The sequence below is a fragment of the Syngnathoides biaculeatus genome, chromosome 23 (assembly GCF_019802595.1).
Source record: "Syngnathoides biaculeatus isolate LvHL_M chromosome 23, ASM1980259v1, whole genome shotgun sequence".
NCBI classification, from domain to species: Eukaryota; Metazoa; Chordata; class Actinopteri; order Syngnathiformes; family Syngnathidae; genus Syngnathoides; species Syngnathoides biaculeatus.
Window position 1 is genome coordinate 14,913,925 of NC_084662.1, and position 22,177 is coordinate 14,936,101.

The 22,177-nt window shown below is 43.9% G+C and overlaps 1 protein-coding gene and 1 long non-coding RNA gene across 2 annotated transcripts in view; one reads left to right on the forward strand and one right to left on the reverse strand.

Annotated features, from left to right (window-relative positions):
* Window positions 1-15,637, forward strand: part of LOC133496616 (uncharacterized) — a 56,144-nt gene extending 40,507 nt beyond the window's left edge. Inside the window, exons 2-3 of the long non-coding RNA XR_009793822.1 lie at window positions 8,842-8,914; window positions 10,599-15,637. This is a non-coding gene — a long non-coding RNA (uncharacterized LOC133496616). The remainder of the gene's footprint in view (window positions 1-8,841; window positions 8,915-10,598) is intronic.
* dlgap2b (discs, large (Drosophila) homolog-associated protein 2b) overlaps window positions 1-15,901 on the reverse strand; it is a 49,472-nt gene extending 33,571 nt beyond the window's left edge. The window contains exon 1 of the mRNA XM_061812413.1: window positions 15,777-15,901. The gene's annotated coding sequence lies outside the window, so the exon portion shown is untranslated. The remainder of the gene's footprint in view (window positions 1-15,776) is intronic.
* Window positions 15,902-22,177: the final 6,276 nt, after the last annotated feature.

Consider the following 22,177-nt stretch of genomic DNA (forward strand, 5'->3'; position numbering starts at 1 on the left):
GTGATTGGCTGGCAACCAGTTCAGGGTGTACCCCGCCTCCTGCCCGATGAGAGCTCGGATTGGCTCCAGCAATCCCGCGTCCCTTGTGAGGATAAGCGGTTAATAAAATTGATGAATGGATATTAGGAATGACATAATGATGATAAATTACTAAATAAAATTCAAGAAAATATTATTTAATAAGAGCGCATGGAACGTGTAGTCCTTTTTGTGTGTGTGTTAATGGATGTATTCAGCGGTGATCTGTTAGAAAGTAGCAAATAGCACTGCTCAGGGAAATTACCTCGAGTTTGACTAATTGCGTGCCTGGACTATTTGACAGTGTGTTCATTTTGAATTACTTGGCAGCTCGAGAGCAACATTGTCATATTCAAGCAATATGGAATTGATATGGGAGACATGTTGTCAAACTGCTGCTCACACATCCACCACACATTAGAATTCATTCGGTGTCATTTGAGGGCCACCTGATGAATGTTAGTGTAACGTTAATAAGACTGCGCTTTGATTTGTTGTTGCAAGGCGGGGGGGGGGGGATTATCTGGCTGTAAATAAAATGTAATTTATTTATAAAGCACTGTTAAACGTTAGCACAGTGGATCATCTGGTAAAGCGTTGGCCTCACAGTTTTAAGGTACCGGGTTCAATCCCGGACCCGCCTGTGTGGCGTTTGCATGTTCTCCCTGTCCCTGCGTGGGTTTTCTCCGGGCACTCCGGTTTTGTCCCACATTCCAAAAATGTATAACATTAATTGGACACTCAAAATTGCCCCTAGGTGTGATTGTGAGTGCGACTGTTGTCAGTCTCCATGCGCTCTGCGATTGGCTGGCAACCAGTCGAGGGTGTACCCCGCCTCCTGCCCGTTGATAGCTGGGATAGGCTCCAGCACTCCCCGCGACCCTCATGAGGATAAGCGGGAAAGAAAATGGATGGATGGATTTATAGCACGTTTCAGACAATTACACAAATGTAACACAAATTGCTTCACTGAGATGAAAACAGACAAAATGTCGAGCTATAGGCAAGAATCCACCCCTCCTATCCTCACATACAAATACACCCACATCTCCACACACACACATACACACAGTACATAATAATTAATTGCGTACAGATATAGCAAGTCACTAAAGATCCCGGTGGGGAAAGACCACATGTGGGAGCCATTCAAACCTACAAGAGCCTCAATCCGGATCCCTAGGGGATGCCTTCACAGAGACAGGATAAAAACTGAAGGACATCAAGAAATCTAATAAAATGGGGTAAGAATACAAGTAGGATAAAAATAATGAGTACACAAATGACTAAATAACAATTGACCCCTCCGTGGATATTGCGCAATCCGCGTCACTGACCAATCAGAGGCCAGAGATCTGCATAAACCAAAGCCCGTTTTTGCTCCCGCCATTTTCTCAGACAACATTGCATGGTCCAGTATAGGTTTAGTTAGCGTTTTATCGCGTATTTGGGTTATTTAACAAAAAATATGGTTAAGAGGTGTAGTCACGGACTTTGTAATAGTGACGACAGGTATCCTGAAAGGCTAGTTGGTGGAGTTCGATTCGTACCCTTTCCAAAACCGAAGACCCAGTACGAAAAATGCCTTCGATGGATCAAACTTTGTGAAAGACCGCATCATCAACTAAATCCATCTAATATCAACCGGAACAGATATGTTCGCACGAAGGTATGCCCTATATTTGATTTTCAATACATGTCTCGTATAAATGAGACGTTCTCCGCTAGCATAACACCGCTACGTGTGAACGATTGACACACTTATTCTTTGTTGAGCGATATTTAGCGATGATCGGACTGCACAAACGTATTGATTTCTTGCTGGCTCACGGCCGAAGCTGAACCAGACTGTGTTTGCACGAAGATATGCCCTAAATTTGATTTTTAATACAGGTCTCGTATAAATGAATGAGACGTTCTCTGCTAGCATAATATTGCTACGTGTGAATGATTGAATGAAATCAGAAGCATGGCGTCTCTCTCAGTTAAGAATGTATTGTATTGAGAATCTATAATATATCGTTGATTTGAATGAAATCAGAAGCATGGCGTCTCTCTCAGTTAAGAATGTATTGTATTGAGAATCTATAATATATCGTTGATTTGAATGAAATCAGAAGCATGGAGTCTGTCTCAGTTCAGAATGTATTGTATTGTATTTGCCATTTTTACTGTTTGTCTTACGTCAGCGCACGTGGCGTGACGTCACTTCAGGAGGCGTGGTCAATTGTCTAAAAACTGATCCTGAAACACATGGGAAGCCAATGCAGTGATCTTAAAACTGGTGTGCTCTAAAGGGAAACGAAGATCTGCAGCAATTCGATCTTAATTTTGCTACTAAAAAAGATAACCACGTTCAAGTTTGATCTTGATTTGTTGGTTTTGGGAGCTATGATCTGGTTTGTGTTATGCCATCCAGTCCATGAACGCGTCAAGGCCAAACGGTCAGCCGTCTCTTCTCCAGAGTCGGTTTGTGTTGTGCAACAACCGTTCTGACTTGTTGAAGTGAACTTTCTTGGTTGCCACAGTGACACACTCGTGTCCCTTGAGGTTCAAATTGCTACTAATGGATAGGGCAGACCTAACATTGACCTTTTTGCACCGCGTGGTACTTAGCGGGCTTGCCTTGGCTCACCATGCTGTGCTAATGCTTTTCCGCTGGCAAGACCAAGTACTAGTATGTCTGAGCTCCGAGCCCGTCGGTCCATTACCATATCAGTGATGCTAACATTAGCTTACCCTGTTGCCATGCCTTTGCCCTCATGCTACAGTATATACAATAACAACATAATCTCCACTTTGCTTACAGCAGTCTGTTCTCGTGCTGCCTTCATTCTCCACTCGAATAATATTTGTTTCCGTACCGAACACACCCTTCAGTCTTCCATCCGTCCATCCATTTTCCTAGCTGCTTATCCTCACAAGGGTCGCGGGGAGTGCTGGAGCCTATCCCAGTTATCATCGGGCAGGAGGCAGGGTACACCCTGAACTGGTTGCCAGCCAATCGCAGGGCACATGGAGACAAACGACAGCTGCACTCACAATCACACCTAGGGGCAATTTAGTGTCCACTTAAAGGCCAAGTGTCATCCCTATAAACATTCTAAAATAGATGTCATGAAAAATACATATAACATTATTCACGTCAATGTCTATACGAAAAAATAAATATGAGCGAAGAGGGTGTCATCCCTGCGCAAAGTTGTGAAAGTGTCATTCGACGTCCAAGTGATCGCCATCTTGGCTGCATCTCCTGCCTGTGACGTCACCCCGGACATTCGCCATTGAAAACACGCCGTGGCCACTACTGTGGGAGATGAACACGCCCCTACTGATACAGAAGCCTGCTCGGCCTTGTCAACAAGGCTGGTGGCAATCCACAAGGCCTGCGGAGGCCGTCCTTCAACGGCTGCTGCTCGGAAGCCTTCCGATGCGCACATCAACACATTTAGCACCCCTGATTTATGGATTACGCCCTCCTAGACTATTGTTTTTTTTAGTAGTTGTATACACCCCTACCCATCATTTGGAACCCACGAAGATCTCGTCCTTTGCACCCGTGCAATCCATTTTTCACGACGAACCGGGTCTCTTGGAAACTTATGAAGGGTTAATCCATTCTCCCGACCGGTCGAGCAATATCCAGCAATGCAACAAGCCGGCATTTTAGCTAACACGAAGGAACAACGAACTACCCTCCTGCAGGTAAAACTAATGGAAACAAATGAGTCCGCTTGACGGCGGTCCTGCCATGTACGTCACTTCCTGCTTCTTGAAAACAAATCTCTCAAGAGGAGAGTTACAAAAAACCATATACTGTACGTCAAAATCATGTTTTTGGGGTGAAAAAAGGCATGGGTCAATGTCGGCTGCCGATTAAAAATCATGCATTTCATGACAGTGGCCCTTTGTTGCATGTTTTTGGGATGTGGGAAGAAACGGGGAGAACTTGCGAACTTTATACAACCAACACCTTGGGTGGCAGATATTTATATGAACGTTGACAACATAATGAGGACTTTTAAAAACCCGTTTCTGTCATTTGGGATTATTCTCTTTGCAACTGTTTGGATGAAAAAAACGTAAATAAGAAAAACTTGCCTGACCAAACTGTGAATTAGTAATTACCATTAGCGGTCCGAATTCCCCATTCGGACACGTAGCACCTTGCAGGTGCTTCTGCCCAGTGTGAGTCGGAGCACTTTGACTATTAACACACAGCAAGTAGCGTGGCACTGAAACGGAGCCAAAGCCATCTGGTAATGTCAACCTTTATCACCACACACGCAACCTGCACCCTCACAGACCCCAAAAAATAAAAAAAAAAGTACGTCACGATTGGCCGCCGAGGGAACGCTCTCATTTCATGCGTGATGGCTTTACCTAATAGGGAGGCGCAAGCGATCAATACTTGGACACGCCACAATACTTCCTTTAGTGTCATGTTAGTGATGCGCTAGTCTCAGATATTGATTAGGCATGTTGTCTCCATTGCGGCGGGTTAGGTGTGATTGTGAGTGCGGCTATTTGTCTCTATGTTCCCTGCGATTGGCTGGCAACCAGTTCAGGGTGTACCCCGCCTCCTGCCTGTTGACTGTTGGGACAGGCTCCAGCACTCAGTCACCCTCGGGAGGATAAGCAGCAAAGAAAATGGATGGATGGATGGATGGATGGATGGATGTTTCCTATAACTTTATCAAATCTAAATATTGTTACTGTTGTTTGTAGGGTCTCTGAGTGTAGTACTTCATTTTGTTTTTCTCCCGTCTGGTGCGCACGCGAACAACAACCTAGCAGAGAAAGCGACTCAGACAACGAGACGACAGCCACATATGTTACGCTGCGACAAAACGAGGAGTTTTTCATCTACAAAGGGGACAGGAGCATAAGAGTGGGTGGGAACAAGTGTATTTTGTTTAAAGTTTCTGTTGTCCAAAAAGTTATCACGATTCCTGATCGTTTTTTTTCCCCCCCTATCAGCTTTACCGGATATTGCCGTGTGTATCTGTGCGTTATTTATTTAAATTTCTTATTACAATGCTATGATCATATTAATCACCGGGGTCATTTTGGTCAATAAAGGCTCAAGACGAAAATTTACCATTTCATCTGTAATAGACATTTCAAAAGGTTAAACCTGAACAGAAGATTGACGTAACGGATTTTTCGGGATGGTTCGTGAACGTGACAGTGACTCAAAACCATGCGGTGACTACAATTACCGTAATTTCCGGCCTATAAGCCGCGACTTTATTCACACGCTTTCAACCCTGCGGTTTATGCGGTGATGTGGATAATTTCTGCTTTTTTTTTTTTTTTTTTTTTTTTATGGCCGCAAGCGGGCACTCGAGCGGAAAAGGTAAGAGTGAGACCGGTGGAATATAATGTAGGAAGTGACTTTTACTTGTCCAGCCCTGTTAGCGCTGCGCTAGCGTGTTACTGATTTTTACCAGTATGTTTTTTTTTTTTTTGTTTTTTAACTGGCCCTGTTAGCGCGGTGCTAGCGTCAGCCCGGCGCTACCGTTAGCACAGTGCCGCTATCATTATCACAGCGAAGCTAGGGTTAAACTTTCTGTGTACCGTCTTTCTTTGTAAATATTTCGTGCTTCAATGTGGGCACTTGCAGCTTTTACACAGCTGCGGCGTATGTATGTATGTACCAAACGGTATTTCCTTTACAAATTTACTGGGTGAGGCTTATCGCCAGGTGCGCTCTGTAGGCCGTGAATTGCGGTACTTTTTCTTTTCTTGCTTATTCTGTGAAAGTTATTTGACAGTGACTGAATTCGTTTTGCGTATGTCGAGAAATTTGTAAGCAAAAGCAACAGAAATCTTTAGTTTCCTGACAACATATGTCTAGTATGCATGCAAAAATGTTTTACTGCCATTCTTCCGCCACTTGAAAGCGTCCACACTTGACAGTTTAACCACCATTTTCAGCATCAATTATATCCAGGGTCTTTTCGTTATTCTTTGTCTCCGCTCCTGACCTTCGTCACCCTCTCATTCCCCTGATGGCACCCTTCACCCTCCCTCTCTCCGTTCCTCTGACTTACACCGTTTCTTGCTCACGCACATACCGTACACACGGTACGTTAGCTTTTACGGTTTGTCAATGACAAGTATTCCCTGATAATCCAGCCATTTTAATACACCTACCCGTGTGCACAATTCAAGATTTAGTGGTGATGGGCAACACACGCTCGCGTCGGAAGCGATGAAACGCCTGCATGTGAAAACATGCGGACCTTGAACGCGGCGTTATTATCTCCCACACAAACACACACTGGCCCAGATCCCTCTCATGAAGCGGCGCTGTTTGGTGGAATGTACAGCAGAAGCGGGATTGGGGATGGGGGGGGGGGGGTGGATTGGTTGTGTGGTGGGCTGCTACAGCTCCATGAGCATCTCCATGGAAACAGGCTGGAGAGCAACATTTCCCGCTCAGCATACTGTCAGAGACTGGAGATGAATCTAGTCCTCATTAGGGAAGCCAAATCATAACACCACACAGAAGGAGGGTGATTCCATTATGAACATCAACAGTTTTTTTTTTAAACCTCCAACATGTAAGTCAACACGCACACCTGGGTGAAAGGGTTTCCCCACCTCCCCGTAAAAAAGAAACTCCAAGGCTGAACAGCTTCAAGTGCAGAACATTTGCAGTTTGACCTGAATATTTGGAGAAAACACACCACTACTGAACAAAAAACAATTTTTGTAGTCTTCGTATGTGATGTCAGGATGTATCGTTCGCTAGCATTGGACCTCACTAGAACAAGTATCACAACTCTATGGTTTCTGTTGTTGTCGCTTTTTCCTTTGGCTCGTTGAGACACTTTGTGAAAGCGGGATGTGAGAAAAGAAAGATGCAAGAAGAGAAAAAAACATTCACCAGATGTTCCTGTGAAATAAGCCAACTCATTTACAAACAGAAAGACGACCAGGGCTCTATTTTCACGGGCAGCGCATCGGTGGCAGGGCGCAAATATGGGCGGATCCTGAACAAGAGTACCTGCTCACAATGTCTGTTGCCACACCAGGGCCAGATTAATCAGAATTACCAATTCCAATTTACCGTAATTTCTCGACCATAATGCGCACCCCCATAATTGACCTAAAAAAACAGGAAAACCCTTCTACTGATATACAATGCGCACCACCAATTTGCCGCTACCCATATGCTCGGAATATTAGGAATGATCTGTATTTATATTTTGTTTGGTTTGTACTTGTATTATTTTTAAAAAAAACTGTCCGTACAACAATCATTAATAATGTGAATGTGCTGATGTAGCGGTAATATAATCTCGGAACAGCCTCCCTCAACCAACTAAAATAAATGCTCAATGATGGCACATTTTATTAATACTGTTAACACATATTTCAGTCTTAAAAATATAAACTCTTTAACGTTGTTTATTAAACACTGCATTCAATATTTGTGCATAAAACGTTTGCGCATAGTGCAGTTTATCCACTACATTACACGTCCTTGGCCAAGCCTTCGAAAGAAGCATTATGATTTATCTCCAATCTGAAAAAGATCCATAATAGCTTTATTTGGCGTATCGCTGTGGAACTCATTATTGATGACTTTAAATATTTTTTTGAATCCCAAGAGTTTGGGTTGCGCAGCGCAACATCTCCCCCTCCATTTGGCTCCAATCTATCATCTTTCACTCCCAGCGTAATGGTCACATTTTTTAAAAACCAAACATTTCAATTGTCTGCGCGCTCCTTTTTTTTTTTTTTTTTTTTTTTTCCCCCAAATCTCCCCATGACGCTCGTACTACATAGTTTGAGCTCACGTCGTTCTGATACCCACCTGAAGCCATTGAGGTGAGCTATCGTTGTTTCGGACTGCGGCGCGACTTACGGGTTGCCGGCGTCATCGGTACGAGTGCTGACTCACTTCTTTTTTTAATCAGCTGCACAAGTAGCCGTTGTAGTCGATGTTTTTTTTGTCTTAGTTTAAGTTTAAATAAACTCAAGGCCAGTCGTTTCTAATATTTGGTGCGGTAGCAACAAGCATGCTACACTAATAATCATAAAAATGCAAGCTCCCCGAGGAGCTCTGAGAGCTCAGGTTGGGGGCACACATTACCGTAATATTTATAAATGTGTAACATAAGACATCGAATATCATATCGAAATGTATATGTATACGTTTTATACCACGCTATGTACCTGTATACGACGATACAATTTTTCATCCATACCTAAATATAATGCGCTCTATTAACATTTAAAATAACATTTAAAAGTTAAAATATTTTTGGAAAAATTGGCGCATTATTTTCGAGAAATGACAGCATTAATGGTTGATTTCAGCTTTTGTTAGGTTGGGATGTGGGATGTGTGAACTTGCTGCGATTGGCTAGCAACCAGTTCAGGGTGTGTCCCGCCTCCTGCCCGATGACAGCTGGAATTGGCTCCAGCACTCCCGTGACCCTCGTGAGGATAAGCCGTTCAGAAAATGGATGGATGGATGTGTGAAGTACTTCTGTGACACATTATTCATCACATCAGTCATTAAATTTAAGTGAATATTTAAAGTGTTTAATATTACAATAAATCTACCCCTGCTTATACTTCCTTGGTATATTCATGACAATCAAGGTTTTACCTGTTTATAATGTCGTTTTTAGGAAGGTTGACAAGCAGGAAAACTTTGTTTGGCAGATGTTACGTTCCAACACATAAATGGTGCAGGGAGAAACTTGAGGTTGTGCCAGAGAGGCAGCTGACGCTCAGTAGTGGCTGATACTTGGGAATTGTACCTTCACTTCACTGTAATTATGTTTTTAATTTTCCATACAGCACATGGATCAAAGAGGCCGTGGAGAATATTCATGGATGTTCTCAGCACACAGCCAATCATATCGATCATGAGGTATGTTTCAAATGTTAAGCGGACGCCTCTGAACGCTCTCAAACGCACCCTTCCGCTCACTCGTACGCCCCCACAACAGCCTCGCTCACTTCCTAACATGGTCATGTTCCAAAAGAGCACAAGCGAGGATTAAAAATGGAAAAAAGTAGGATTCGGGTTATTTTCAGGGAGTTTCTGTCAGCCCTCGCACATAATTAAGGACCAAGTGGTCCGACGACATTTGATCCGAGGGGTTCATACAGCCATGAAAAGTGTGGAAATTGAAAAGGTATTTTCTAGGTCCTTGAAACGTTCAAGAAAATGTCTATATTTTATATATATATATATATATATATATATATATATATATATATATATATATATATATATATATATATATATATATATATATATGTGTGTGTGTGTGTGTCTGCAAAATTATGGCTAATATTTAAGATGCTTAAAACAAATAAAATGGCGTAATGTTCAGTTAAAATTTAAATTGTCTCAAGTGCACTGTCGTATATCAATAATTTAAAATTTCACGAACTTAGCATAAGGCAAACAAGTGAAACATTCAACGTCGCTAGCAACCATTCTTCCTCCGCTAAAAATTGTCTTTTAATTCGTTAGATTTGCAAATGTAATGCCTGGAAAGTATAATTTTACAAATGAATGTTTTTATTTCTTTCAAGAACACATTCAACGTCCAGATGGCGAGGTGATTTGCATGTGGTGAGGGGGAACAAATGTATCATATTAATACAACATTGATATAAATACATTAATATAAAATAAATAAAGTATATATTAGTGATTAGATTAGAGATATATATAAAATATAAAATAAGGGAAATCAGGAGATTGCATGCCTAGCCCAAAAGCCCCTTTTTTGGTCCAGTTTCTCTTGCTGTCCATGTTGGAGAGAGGTCAAATACTTTTACATTTGTGAATATCATTGATACTTTAGTGTGGCTACTGTTGCAATTAAAACATGATAAAGTGTTCCAAGATGTATGTTATGGGTTGGTTTTAGCTCTAAATATTAGAAGCCCTGACTGCAATATTTTAGATCATGACCTCGTTTTTATTTTTTTTTTTTGCTTTGTGCACCTCAAAGATTTTCAGTGGTCTGCCTGAAATGTACATTTTTCAGTCTTGGAAATCAACTAAAAGGTTGTGGAAAGGTATTGAAAAAATCATACGAAACTATCACCATATTTTCCGCACTATACGGCGAACCTAAAAGCCTTTAGTTTTCTCGAAAGCCGACGGTGCACCTTATAATCAGGTGCGGCTTATATATGGATCAATATTGAGCCTTTAGTGCCGCTCCATCTAATGGATGCATAACGTGACCCCAGCCTCTACTGTTACGTCTATTCTATGCGCCTTATAATGCGCAAATAAATTATATAAGAAAAAAGTCATCCATTGAAGGTGCGCCTTATAGTGAGAAAAATACGGTTAAAAAATCATGGTAAAAAAGTGTATGAACCCTGTGAACAGGGAACGTCTGCCCATCTGCCCCTTAGCATACTATACACATAGTATGTGTGTAAAGAGAGAAAAAAACTCCTAGTTGACACCTCAAATTTCAAGATTCATGCCATTCATCTTTAGAAAGTAAGTAAATGTCCCGAAATATCTTTATAAATGACTGCACCTGAACGTTACCCATCTGTCAAACTTCTGGACTTTGCAGGCAAAAACCCCACTCGTCAGTCTCGTTCACAACGGCGATAAGTCTGCATATTGACAGGAGGTGGCGCGACTGGTGTACTGATGCAACCCGGACTCCAACGCGCTCAAGACCGTAGAGATGATTGTGGACTCCTTCATTATAGATGCGTCCGGTGCTCTATGTCAACCATCAAGACTTTCCTCAGAGTTACAATCTCTCAGCGCCTGAAGTGAGAGGAAAAACATCGACCCCATCCGCAAAAACCCCCAGCTGAGGATCTCCGTCCCGCCGCTGCCGAGAAAGCACGGCCTGCCGCAGGAGCCGTTCTGGCGCTTGTGTACAGAACTCGCTGAATCGGTTCTGCGTTCATCCATCGCAGTCTGGTTTGGTGTGGCCACAAAGTGGGACAAAATCCGACAACAAAAGACAGTTGCGAGTGCTGAGAGGATCATCGGCACCCCCTGCCCACTCTTTAGTATTTGAACAGTACAAGAACTAAGTTAAGGGCAGGAAAAATCCCCCCGGACTCACCCCACCCCAAGGACTACCTTTTCCAGCTCCCCACATCTTTCAGCGCTGTCAAACAATGCCAAACCAGCCGATATTCCAATATCATTTTTTTCCCCATTTTCCAAACCGCTTATCCTGGCGAAACTTGGATGATTTGAACATCTCTCTTTAGTTTGATTAGGACTGAAGTCATTTTTGTGGATCCGTTGATCCGCATCATTTGCACACTTTTTGATAAGTGTCACTGCAAATACCGGACATTCATTTTGCTTAATTACTCTCAGAACGATAAACAAAAATGTTTGTCAAAATTGTACGTGACGTTGACGTTTATTTTTGTTGCCGTAGTACCGTAATTTCCGGCGACTTTTTTCACACGCTTTCAACCCTGCGGTTTATGCGGTAATTAAGATAATTTGAGCATTTTTTTCTAATGACCACAAGGAGGCACTGTGCACTCGAGCGGAGAAGGTAAGAATGAGACCAGTGGAATTTATGTGCTGAGGAAGGGACTTTTACCGGCCCAGTTAGCGCTGCGCTACCTTGTTGCTGCTGTGTTACTGGCGTGCCTCAGTGATATTTACAGGTAAGTTTTATTTTAACTGGCCCTGTTAGCGCTAGGCATGGCGTTAGCGCTAGCATGCGTTAAACTCTGTGTGCAGTCTTTCTTTGTAAATATCTTGTTTCAATGTGGGCACTTGTGGATTTTACACACCTGCGGCGTATCTATGTACCAAATGGTATTTCCTTTACAAATGTACTCAGTGAGGCTTGTAACCAGGTGCGCTTTGTACGCCGGGAATTACGGTACTCGAGTGGCTCCAACTATAAATTCCTTTTTAACTTACTTGGTCAACGAAACAGATTGTGATGGATCAGTAAGAAAAGAAACTTCCTGATCCCCAAGTTAGGTTGGTGTAACTCAAGACCACCACGCCAGAAAGTTTGGTGGGTATCACCCAAGTAGTTTGATTTGGTAAACAGAAACTCGATTGTAAATTGCAAATGTCCCCTCAGATCGTCGTGATACAGTGATGTTATTTTGAACGTGGTGCCCCCAAAAGTAATTTATTCTTGAGAAAACAAGTGAGGGAAAAAATATGAAAAACGACACGTTGAGAACAGATGTTTGTATCACTTTTGGGGAAGATTTCAGACATTAAGACTTAATGGAAGTGCACAATGTCGTAAGAACTTAAAGTCCAGCTGATATTTCACCAGATTTTTGCCCACTTCAAGATGTCTTTTCCAAGACCGGGAAACCCATTAAATTGTCGCTCAACCCAAGATAAGAATGCGGATGGTAGGATTATATTTTCTCTTGCGGCTTTTGAATCTCAATACAATTGTTAACCTTGGAATTCAGAACGGAGAATACGAATATTTCAGTCCTGTCATCGCGTCATTCCTCGTGAACCAGAAATGAGCTCGCTACTTCCCGAAAAACTGACAAAAACTCACCCACCGTATACCCCGGAATTGGCCAACTAACAAACCTCAGTGAAAATGCGTCTTGTGCCACCAAACAAAAATGTTACAAAAAGTACATTTAGAATACTGACATGAGAATCTCAATTTACTCACAAATTGACTTATTCACCGTGCGCAGGTGGGTATACTGATTAATTTCCTGTATGTACCTTCTGTCATCAAGTAGGCATTAATTATTTTACAATTGAAACTATGTGAGTGCACATGTCATTGAAACAATGAGTCACAGCCCCGGAACGATGAGTCCCTGAAACTCATCATCACGGGATAGATCAAATCATTTTCAGCTCGATTGAGCTTCTCTGCTTTATTGCAGATTTTTATGACACTTGTTACTTTTATACTGTTTGAACAAGTTTTGTTGCTCTTGCTCTCAATATATTGTAAAAAAAAGGTTCAGCATTAACAATAGTATATTTTTTTTTATTGCATCGATATGATGGCGGCATGGTGGGGTCACGGGTTAGAGCGTTGGCCTCACAGTTCTGAGGACCAGGGTTCAGATCACAGCCCCACCAGGGCTCATACTTTTAGTGAAAAATGGTTCGTATAAGGGCGGCACGGTTGGATCAGCTGGTAAAGCGTTGGCCTCACAGTTCTGAGGTCCTGGGTTCAATCCCGGACCCGCCTGTGTCGAGTTTGCATGTTCTCCCCGTGCCTGCGTGGGTTTCCTACGGGCACTCCGATGTCCTCCCACAACCCAAAAACATGCAACATTAATTGGAATTGATCTAAATTGCCCCTAGGTGTGATTGTGAGTGTGGGTATTTGTCTCGACGTGCCCTGCGATTGATTCGCAACCAGTTCAGGGTCTACCCCGCCTCCTGCCCGTTGACAGCTGGGATAGGCTCCAGCACACCCCGCGACCCTTGTGAGGATAAGCGGCAAAGAAAATCGATGGTTCGTTGAAGCACTTTAGCAACACACACAAACGGTCGTAGGGTCGCCACGTTTCTGCGTCCCTGAGGATTTTCCAGACGTGGGACGCACGTCAAACAGGATCCATGAGTAGGGGAACCTTTAATTGTTCTGCCAGTCACGGTACATCACTGGCATTGGAATAACAATACATCAGAAGTAATGAAATAGTATTTAGCAATGAAGTATTGTAGTACGTAGTGTCACTTAATCTGCTTTGGCACAGTGATTAGGAATCGCAGAGAGACTGCTTTTCTGCTTACTTGCTGTATCCCCTCCCTGCATTGCACGACGTGGTAGTGGTCCCTTTTAGCCTCTAGGGGCTGCTTGAGGAAGGCTGCAAGATTTTGCCTAAGCGATCTGCGCGAGGCGGTCGGGGATGATTGCGTCGCCTCTGGAGGATCACAGTGGGGGGAAAAAAAGCTGCTGCCAGGGAGGCTGCTGACTGCTTCTCTGAGATCCTCTGTATGGTAACTGTGTCATACACTTTGGTCACTTCGCTTTTTACATAACTTGATGCATGTTTGAGGATATTTTTTTACCTAATAAACGGTAGGCGCCACGGTGGCCTCAGTTCTGAGGTCCCGGGTTCAATCCCGGACCCGCCTTTGTGGAGTTTGCATGTTCTCCCAGTGCCTGCGTGGGTTTTCTCCGGGCACTCCGGTTTCCTCCCACATCCCAAAAACACGCAACATTAACTGGACACTCGAAATGGCCCCTAGGTGTGATTGTGAGTGCGGCTGTTTGTCTCTGTGCGATTGGCCGGAAACCTGTTCGGGGTGTACCCCGCCTCCTGCCCGTTGACAGCTGGGGTAGCCTCCAGCACGCCCCACGACCCTTGTGAGGATAAGTGGCTAAGAAAATGGATGGATGGATGGATGACTGAAGGGTGTGCTTGAGAAGGAAAGAAATATTATTGGAGTGGAGACCGAAGACAGCATGACAACAGACTGCTGTAAACTGTTGTGGGGATAAGCAGCTAAGAAAATGGATGGATGTGCTTGGGAAGGAAACAAATATATTGGAGTGGAGACTGAAGGCAGCATGAAAACAGACTGCAGTAAGCTGTTGTGAGGATAAGCAGCTAAGAAGATGGATGGATGGATGGATGGAAGACTGAAGGGTGTGCTTGGGAAGGAAACAAATATATTGGACTGGAGACTGAAGGCAGCATGAGAAACGACTGCTGTAAGCTGTTGTGGGGATAAGCGGCAAAGAAAATGGATGGATAAATGGTATGACTGGATTAAACCAATGATATTATCTTTATGTCACGATAAATCAGTTTATGTAAGATGAAAAGAAAGTGGAAATATTCTCATTTGGTTTGCCAAACTAACTCCGTGGCTGGTATTTGCTGTTTGGAGTTTAGCTTTTTTCTATTCTAGCTATTTCATTAAATTATCAACATTCATATATTGACCGCGCAGTAATGATACATGTACAGCGACTTCAGCTCACAAGCAGCACATCGCCACTTTTTTTTTTTTTTTGCGAGCCAGTTTACGCATAATCATAGCACAAGTGCTTGAGCTAAGACACCCACTCACTGAAATCCCCCCAAAAACGCCCGAAGCCCTCTGAAACTGCAGGAGGCCGGATTTTGCCATCACTGCAGCCGCCCAGTTTATTACCCGGACGGGGATGTGGTGAACCAAAGTGAGGTCACATCAGGTTTTTGAGCCGCTCGTCCAGCAGATTTTTCTCCAAATCCAACCGATGTCCCCCAACCAACCCTCTTCATCCTTATGCTCAGTTTTCTTGAGTCACCTGCTCGCTTTCCTCAGCATAAATTCCTCACAGCAGTTGAAAAACAAGTCACAATTAATTGAGATTATCGGTTACTTGTCTCCCTTCTGGGCCAAATCAAAGCCGTGAGAAATTATTACATAATTATTGACAATGAGATAGCGCCCTTTTGGGGCCAAACACGCCGATTAGATTATTGGCAATGCGATTGACGTGAAGCTGTTGTGGCGGACGGAGTTGAGATCAAAAATCCCCTCGTTGAGGGGCAAACCCTCCCACCCCGTCGGATTCTGTCACACGCAGACACAGCGTATGGACGCACTCGCACGTCGCGAATGGGACGAGGAGCCTCATCGCCCAAACCCGACGCCACGTCTGACCGGACCGCAAGAATAAACCCGGGCGCAACTTCTCGTCTACCTGTTCGGTTCGCAGTCGGGGCCGCAACAGTTTTGGACGATGGGGGTAGGGGTGGGGGGGGGGGGAATAGCAAAATGGAAATAAACTGGAAAGGCGAAGGAGTTGCCTTACCGTGCGGCGAGTCTGCGTCGCGGGGACATCGGAGCGCAGACGCCGTGTGTCATCACACGGTGACCGTAAAACTGCAGCCGGCCGAGAAGGTGTTTCACATCAGAGAACGGAGAAGGAAACGTGGGGGTTCTCCTCTGCGATTCTCTCTTTTTTTTTTTTTTTTTTGTTTAAGCCCTCAGGGGAATGAAGCAAAGACAGAGGAAGAGGATGAGAGGGAGGAAAAGGAGGAGGAGAGGGAAGGCAGGAGAAGACGGCAGTGTGCCGGGTTGGGCTGCTGTGGATCACCTGGAGCACCGTCGGGCTCCGCATTTACTCCTCCACTGCAGCAGAGCGAGCCGCTTCTTTCACAGGCTCCCACACATCACCGCAAAACCAGGACGCGGATCCCCGGCCGTGCTGGATTCAGGATTCTGCAGCTCCGTTGCGCCACGCGCCTCAACCCCCCCATCGGCATGCGCGCTGACGTCCCCTCTCTCGACGTGGCCCCCCTCGAGTCTGTGCTTTTTACGCCTTTGCCTCGCTCGTATCTGGTCTCGGTGTCGAGGCGGTGGTGGTTTGTTAGCACTTGTGATGAGTCACAGGTGATGTTCTCGCTTGTGTGTCCCTGTAATAACTCGTGCGTGTCATCAAGCGTCAAGCTCCATAAAGTCTCAGCCAGCATCGCTTAGCGTCACTCTCACCGAAAAAGAAACGAGTTCTTTCTTGGTTTAGCGGGGACCCGGCTCGTGTCATCGTGATCAAATAACATCCGCTGAACTGGGTTTTAAGCCGTGTAGAAATCCAACCATTCGTTTTCTCTTTACTACCACCGTAATTTCCGGCCTATACGCCGCGACTTTTTTCACACGCTTTCAACTCTGCGGCTTATGCGGTGGTGCTGCTAATTTGTGCATTTTTTTTCCAGCGGCCGCAAGGTGGCGCCCGAGCGGAAAAGGTAAGAGTGACGCCGGTGGAATATATGTGCCGAGGAAGTGACGTTTACCGGTATGTTTTTGTTTAACCAGCCGTGTTAGCGCTGCACTGGCGTGTTGCTGCCGTGTCTCGGTGATTTTTACTGGAATTTTTTTTAACCGGCCCCATTAGCGCTAGCATTAGCGCTAGCGTTAGCACCGCGCTAGCACTGCTGTGTTAGTGCCGCGTCTCAGGGATTTAACTATGTTTTTTTTAACCCACCCTGTTAGTGCTACACTAGAATGTTGCTGCTGTGTTACTGCCGTGTCTCAGTGATTTTTACTAATGATTTTTTTTTTTAACCAGCCCTGCTAGCACTGCTGTGATACTGCCACATCTCAGTGAATTAAGTATGTGTTGTTGTTGTTTTTTTTAAACCGGCCCTGTTAGTGCTGTGCTACCGTGTTGCTACTGTGTAGCTGCCGCGGCTGTGTTTTTTTTTTTTTTTACAGGTATGTTTTTTTGGGTTTTTTTTTTTTTTTTCAAACCATCCCACTTAGTGCTGTGCCGCGGTTGTTGTTGTTATTTTTTTGCTTTTTTTTTTAAACCAGTATGTTAGGGTTGCCCTGTTTGTGCTACCGTGTTGTTGCTATGTTAAACTAAGCTAAGGCAGTAAAACTTTGAAAACTCTTTCTATGTACCGTCTTTCTTTGTGAATGTACGTTTTCCCGTGACCTTTATTTTTGTTGCAATAGTACCGTAATTTCTGCAACTTTTTTCACACGCTTTCAACCCTGTGGTTTATGCGGTGATGCGGCTAATTTGTGCTTAACGGCCGCAAGGGTGCACTCGAGGGGAAAAGGTAAGAATGAGACCGGGCGGAATATATGCGCCGGGGAAGTGATGTTTACCGGCCCTGTTAGCGCTGCGCTAGCGCTGTGCTAGCGCGTTGCCAACACTGCCGTGTCTCAGTGATATTTACTGGTAAGTTTTATTTTAACCGGCCCTGTTAGCGGTAGCATGGCGTTAGCTCGGCGCTAGCGTTAGCACTGGCACTAGAGTCCATTAAACACTTTCTGTGTAAAGTTTTTCTTTGTAAATATCTCGTGTTTCAACGTGGGCACTTGCGGCTTTTACACAGGTGTGGCGTATGTATGTACCAAATGGATTTCCTTTACAAATGTACTGGTGAGGCTTATAATCAGCTGCAGCCTGTAGGCCGGAAATTACGCCAATCATAGTCATGTCATAATCTTAAAACCTGAATACTTAATTAGTAAGTAACTTGAAAAATTGGAGTAGATATTTCTACCTCATTTTTGGGGGTGCTGATCAAACACACACCTACAATGAACCCCAGCGCCCCTAAATCTCGGATTTTAGAATCACTGAACTAGAGCAAAAGCCAAAACCCGCCCAAGACTGGTCGCCATTAATCATAGGGCAAATGTGTCGTGAGAGAACATCTCGCAATCACGTTCACACCGTCACTGAGTGGGAACTGAAATCCACGCAGCCGGCGCGGAAGTCGGGCCGACGTACAACCACGCTATCAGTTACTGTATGCAGGGGAAAAAAAAAGCAGGATTTTGAATGGGAAATGTCTGGCATACACAGGAAGTTGTTATCTTCAAAAGTGCCCCAAAGATCGGCTCACTCTTCACATTTGGCAAACTTTTGTACAGTTGCTGTGGTTGATTTGGTCAAGTTGCCAAACAAAATGTGTTTTGATTTACTTTAGCTAACTCGGGACTTTTGAAATGCACATTTAAAGATTTCCCTGATGGCTCAGTTTATATAAAATAATGTTCATATTCAACCCAATTCAGAAAAGTATCTATCTATCAAGTACAAATGTCAATGCGATCACCCCATCTAGCCTTTCTAGTCTGAACACTGACTGATTTGGTACTACCTGACTATAGTACACTGTGCAATTCTAGTTGATTTATGAATTTTAATAAACTTCAAATAACTGCAGGATGTGAATATCTGCAGTATTGGGCCACGTCTCAAATTCTCATCTTTTTTCAAACTATTCAAAGTTACCTATCCCTGTGTGGAAAAAGTAATTCGCACTCTTTTAACTTGTGAATTCATTGTGGTTAATCACAATTTTTGTTTAATTTTCACTGATCACACCCGTCCAGACCTGTTCAATCGAGAAATCCACTTAAAAGAATCTGTCCTGACAATATCCAGTCTCGACAGAAGATTTGAAAATCTACTTTATGTGACATTTTTGTTTTTTGGTGTACGATGAGATTTTTGTGATAATAAAATATATTGCTTAGCTTCATAAAGATTGGAAATCACTGTTCTTGCCGGGTTATGTATTCTAATCAAATCAACATTACAATATGACGGAAATAATGGTTGCCAAGAGACTGCAATCAAACTACAGTGAATACTCGGTTCTCGAACGTCTCCGTTCTTGAACAAATCGGATTTCAAACGAAAATTTAGAGATTTTTTTGCTTCTGTTTTCAAACGAAAATCTGTATTCGAACGCCCCGGACAAAACCTGGAAATGACACAATGACCAGCTGACCCACTACGCCTGTTGTGATTGTGAATTCGAACGCACCGCGAAAAAACACGGAAATAACGCGCACAGCCCGACCAGATGACCCACGACGTGGGTCGTTATTGTGAATTCGAACGCACCGCAAGAAAACCCGGAAATGACAACACGTGCGGCCCGATCAGCTGACCCATGACGCGGGTTATTGCGAATTCGAACGCAGCTTGAAAAAACCCGGAAACAACAACGCGCACGACTTGACGAGCTGACCCACAACGCCCGTTGTTATTGTGTATAACGCAGCCTCTGTACGCAGACATGTCCTGGTAGCTACATTTGTAATGGACAATATCGGTGCGGTTTTCAAACAAATCGTTTCTCGAACCGCCTTCTGGAAAGGATTGCGGTCGAGGACCGAGGTTGTACTGTACTTTATGACAATAAAATGACTTCACCCGCACCGAAGCTTTAGAGCATGACTTGACAGAACGGCGGCATGTTTACGCAGAATTGTTAGTGCTAGCACTAGCTCGCCAGGCTACGTAACGTTTTGTTGCCTGCTTGCTAGGCGTATTACAAGTGCATGAACATACATCAAAAAAACACTTTCACGTGGAGGTGCCCTTTCGCGGAGCCGATTCATGACCTCATTGACCGGATCAGTGATTTCTGATAATAAAACCGATGAATCGATCAGCATAAAATGGTTATAATGGATTGATACCAATCGCCGTAAAGTCGATTTAATTTTGTCCTTAATTTTCTCAACGAATGACAAACTTCAGACATACAGGAGATGTATTTTGGAAAGTGTGCAAGTTCTTTCCACCCAAAAAGGATGCCAGTGCATTGTTATTCCTTTGACACGACCAATCATTTTCCAAACTACAAGCTGAAATTCCATCCAGCCTTACTTCATCAGCCTCTTTTGTGCCCCGCAGCACAATGAACGGAGCTCTGGGGTCAAGAGACAATGTTAAAATGGAACGACTATCTTGGTTTTTTTTTTTGTTCGTTTTTTTTTTTTCGGGGGGGGGGGATTGATTTTAGGGCTACGAGTCAGCTCATTGGCATTCGGATTGAGTGCAGGTAGGACTCGAGACGAATGCGAGAGCTTCTCTTTTGAGGGCGTGGGGCATGTAAATGACAGCAGATCGAAGAAACAAGGACAGCACAAGGACGGCAGAAAAATGGGAGGTCACGCTTCGTGACAAATGAAAATCTAAACTTTTGAAAACACATTTCATCAATTGTGCTGACTTGTTACACACTTTGCTAGTTATCATTTAAAGGCAGCTGTGGAAAAAAATGTTACTCCATTATTCTGCATTCGATAAAACACTTCCACCTAGTGGTGCTACATTGTGGCGGTGTACTTTTTAAACTGGATTTGACCACTACTTCTGCTTATGATGGCACAACAGTCGCAGTAATGCTGATAATCACGTCATATCTCTTGCAACAAGCAAGTTTGACACCATCTTCACGTACTCCGCTTTAACCTCGAGAACATTTTAAGAGGAAACATCAAAGAGGCGATTCAATTCCCCCTTTGCATCACGAGCATTTTTGCTGACGCCAGTCCAGGAATATCATAAAATTAGCTCTCAGATCACCTCCGATGTAGAGATGGACCAAAAGTTCGAAGTCATCCCATTTGAATGCTGTTCATGAGCTAATGGACCTTTCCAAAAGGCGATCTTAAGTTTCGCTCCCCCTTAGCTACAGTTGCCATGTCCCACAAGCTTCCAAAATGTCGACTAAACAGAAGTCGATTCTCTAACGCGTATTCCGGATAATACTGTGGTATGTTTTTTTGCCAAACGCGTCAGACCTGTCCAAGAGAGTTCTACAGAGAGCTCTCAACGATTTCACGCAAGGATATGTACACGCGATTAAGATTTTGGACGGAGCAGGACGCAATGTCAGAGTTACAGCGGAACGTTGGCGATCGATGCAAAAAAAGTTTGACGCCTCACAAACTTCATGTTGAAATCCAACAGCAGAAAATTGTGGAATCGTACTGCGCATGTAAAGCATTGTGAGTACATTTTACTTGGAAAGATCATGAGTAATATAATTGTAGTCTTTATAAGTGGGTTAAATTTAATTTTCTACATTTAAACAATGGTGATTAACTCAGTCTGTACCATAGTCACCAAATGAAAAAGTTTGACTTGGCTCGTAATGGAACCCAGTGCTCTGTCTTAAAAGTCTGTTTAGTTGTACGTGCGCTTTTCCGCGAGCCTTCATCCATCGTAGACACTTGAATGGAATGAATCAACCGGGCCACTTGTAACCTAGCCCGGATATCTTTCATCAGAATTGCACGTTCCCCAAGCGCATCCGAGGACCATTTTCTTCGTAACATTAACTTTTCCAAGCGCACACTACTGACAACCGGCATTGCTTGTGGGACAATACGGCGAGAGGGGCGTGTCAAGCCAGGGGTTAAGACAATGCGGCTATCTGATTGGCTATTAATGTACGAGCGATTGGCAGGTCGGAAAGGTCCATTGTGATATGCAAAACGTACCAGATGTGATTCATACGAAGCTGGCAAGACTTATGCACTTTTGCAGAGACGATACAAACCGCTCCACCAGCTCCAGTCGTCCACAGCCAACTAGAATGTCGGCAGGTTTACTGATCACAACCTCCAGAAAACTGAACTTTCTCTACCCTTTGGTGGAAGCGCGGCCGTGCCCTCGGTTCCACGCGAGCACCTGGCACTAGTGACTGATGATTGGGCTTACAAAAGCAAGAATTGAATCCCCAAAAGGAGCCAGAGTGGGAGCACACCCGTGTCTCGTTTCTATCGACGCTTGTGAACTCTTTGCGACATCTGCTGAGTTGAACAAATCAGCGATCGCCACCTTTCGGGGCTCAAACTGCTCGGCGCGGCACTGCAGCCGACACCCCCGTCGAGATAAAAAACAAAAAAAAAGTGGGGTCAGCGTCATCGATTCCCCGTGCCCTGCGCGGG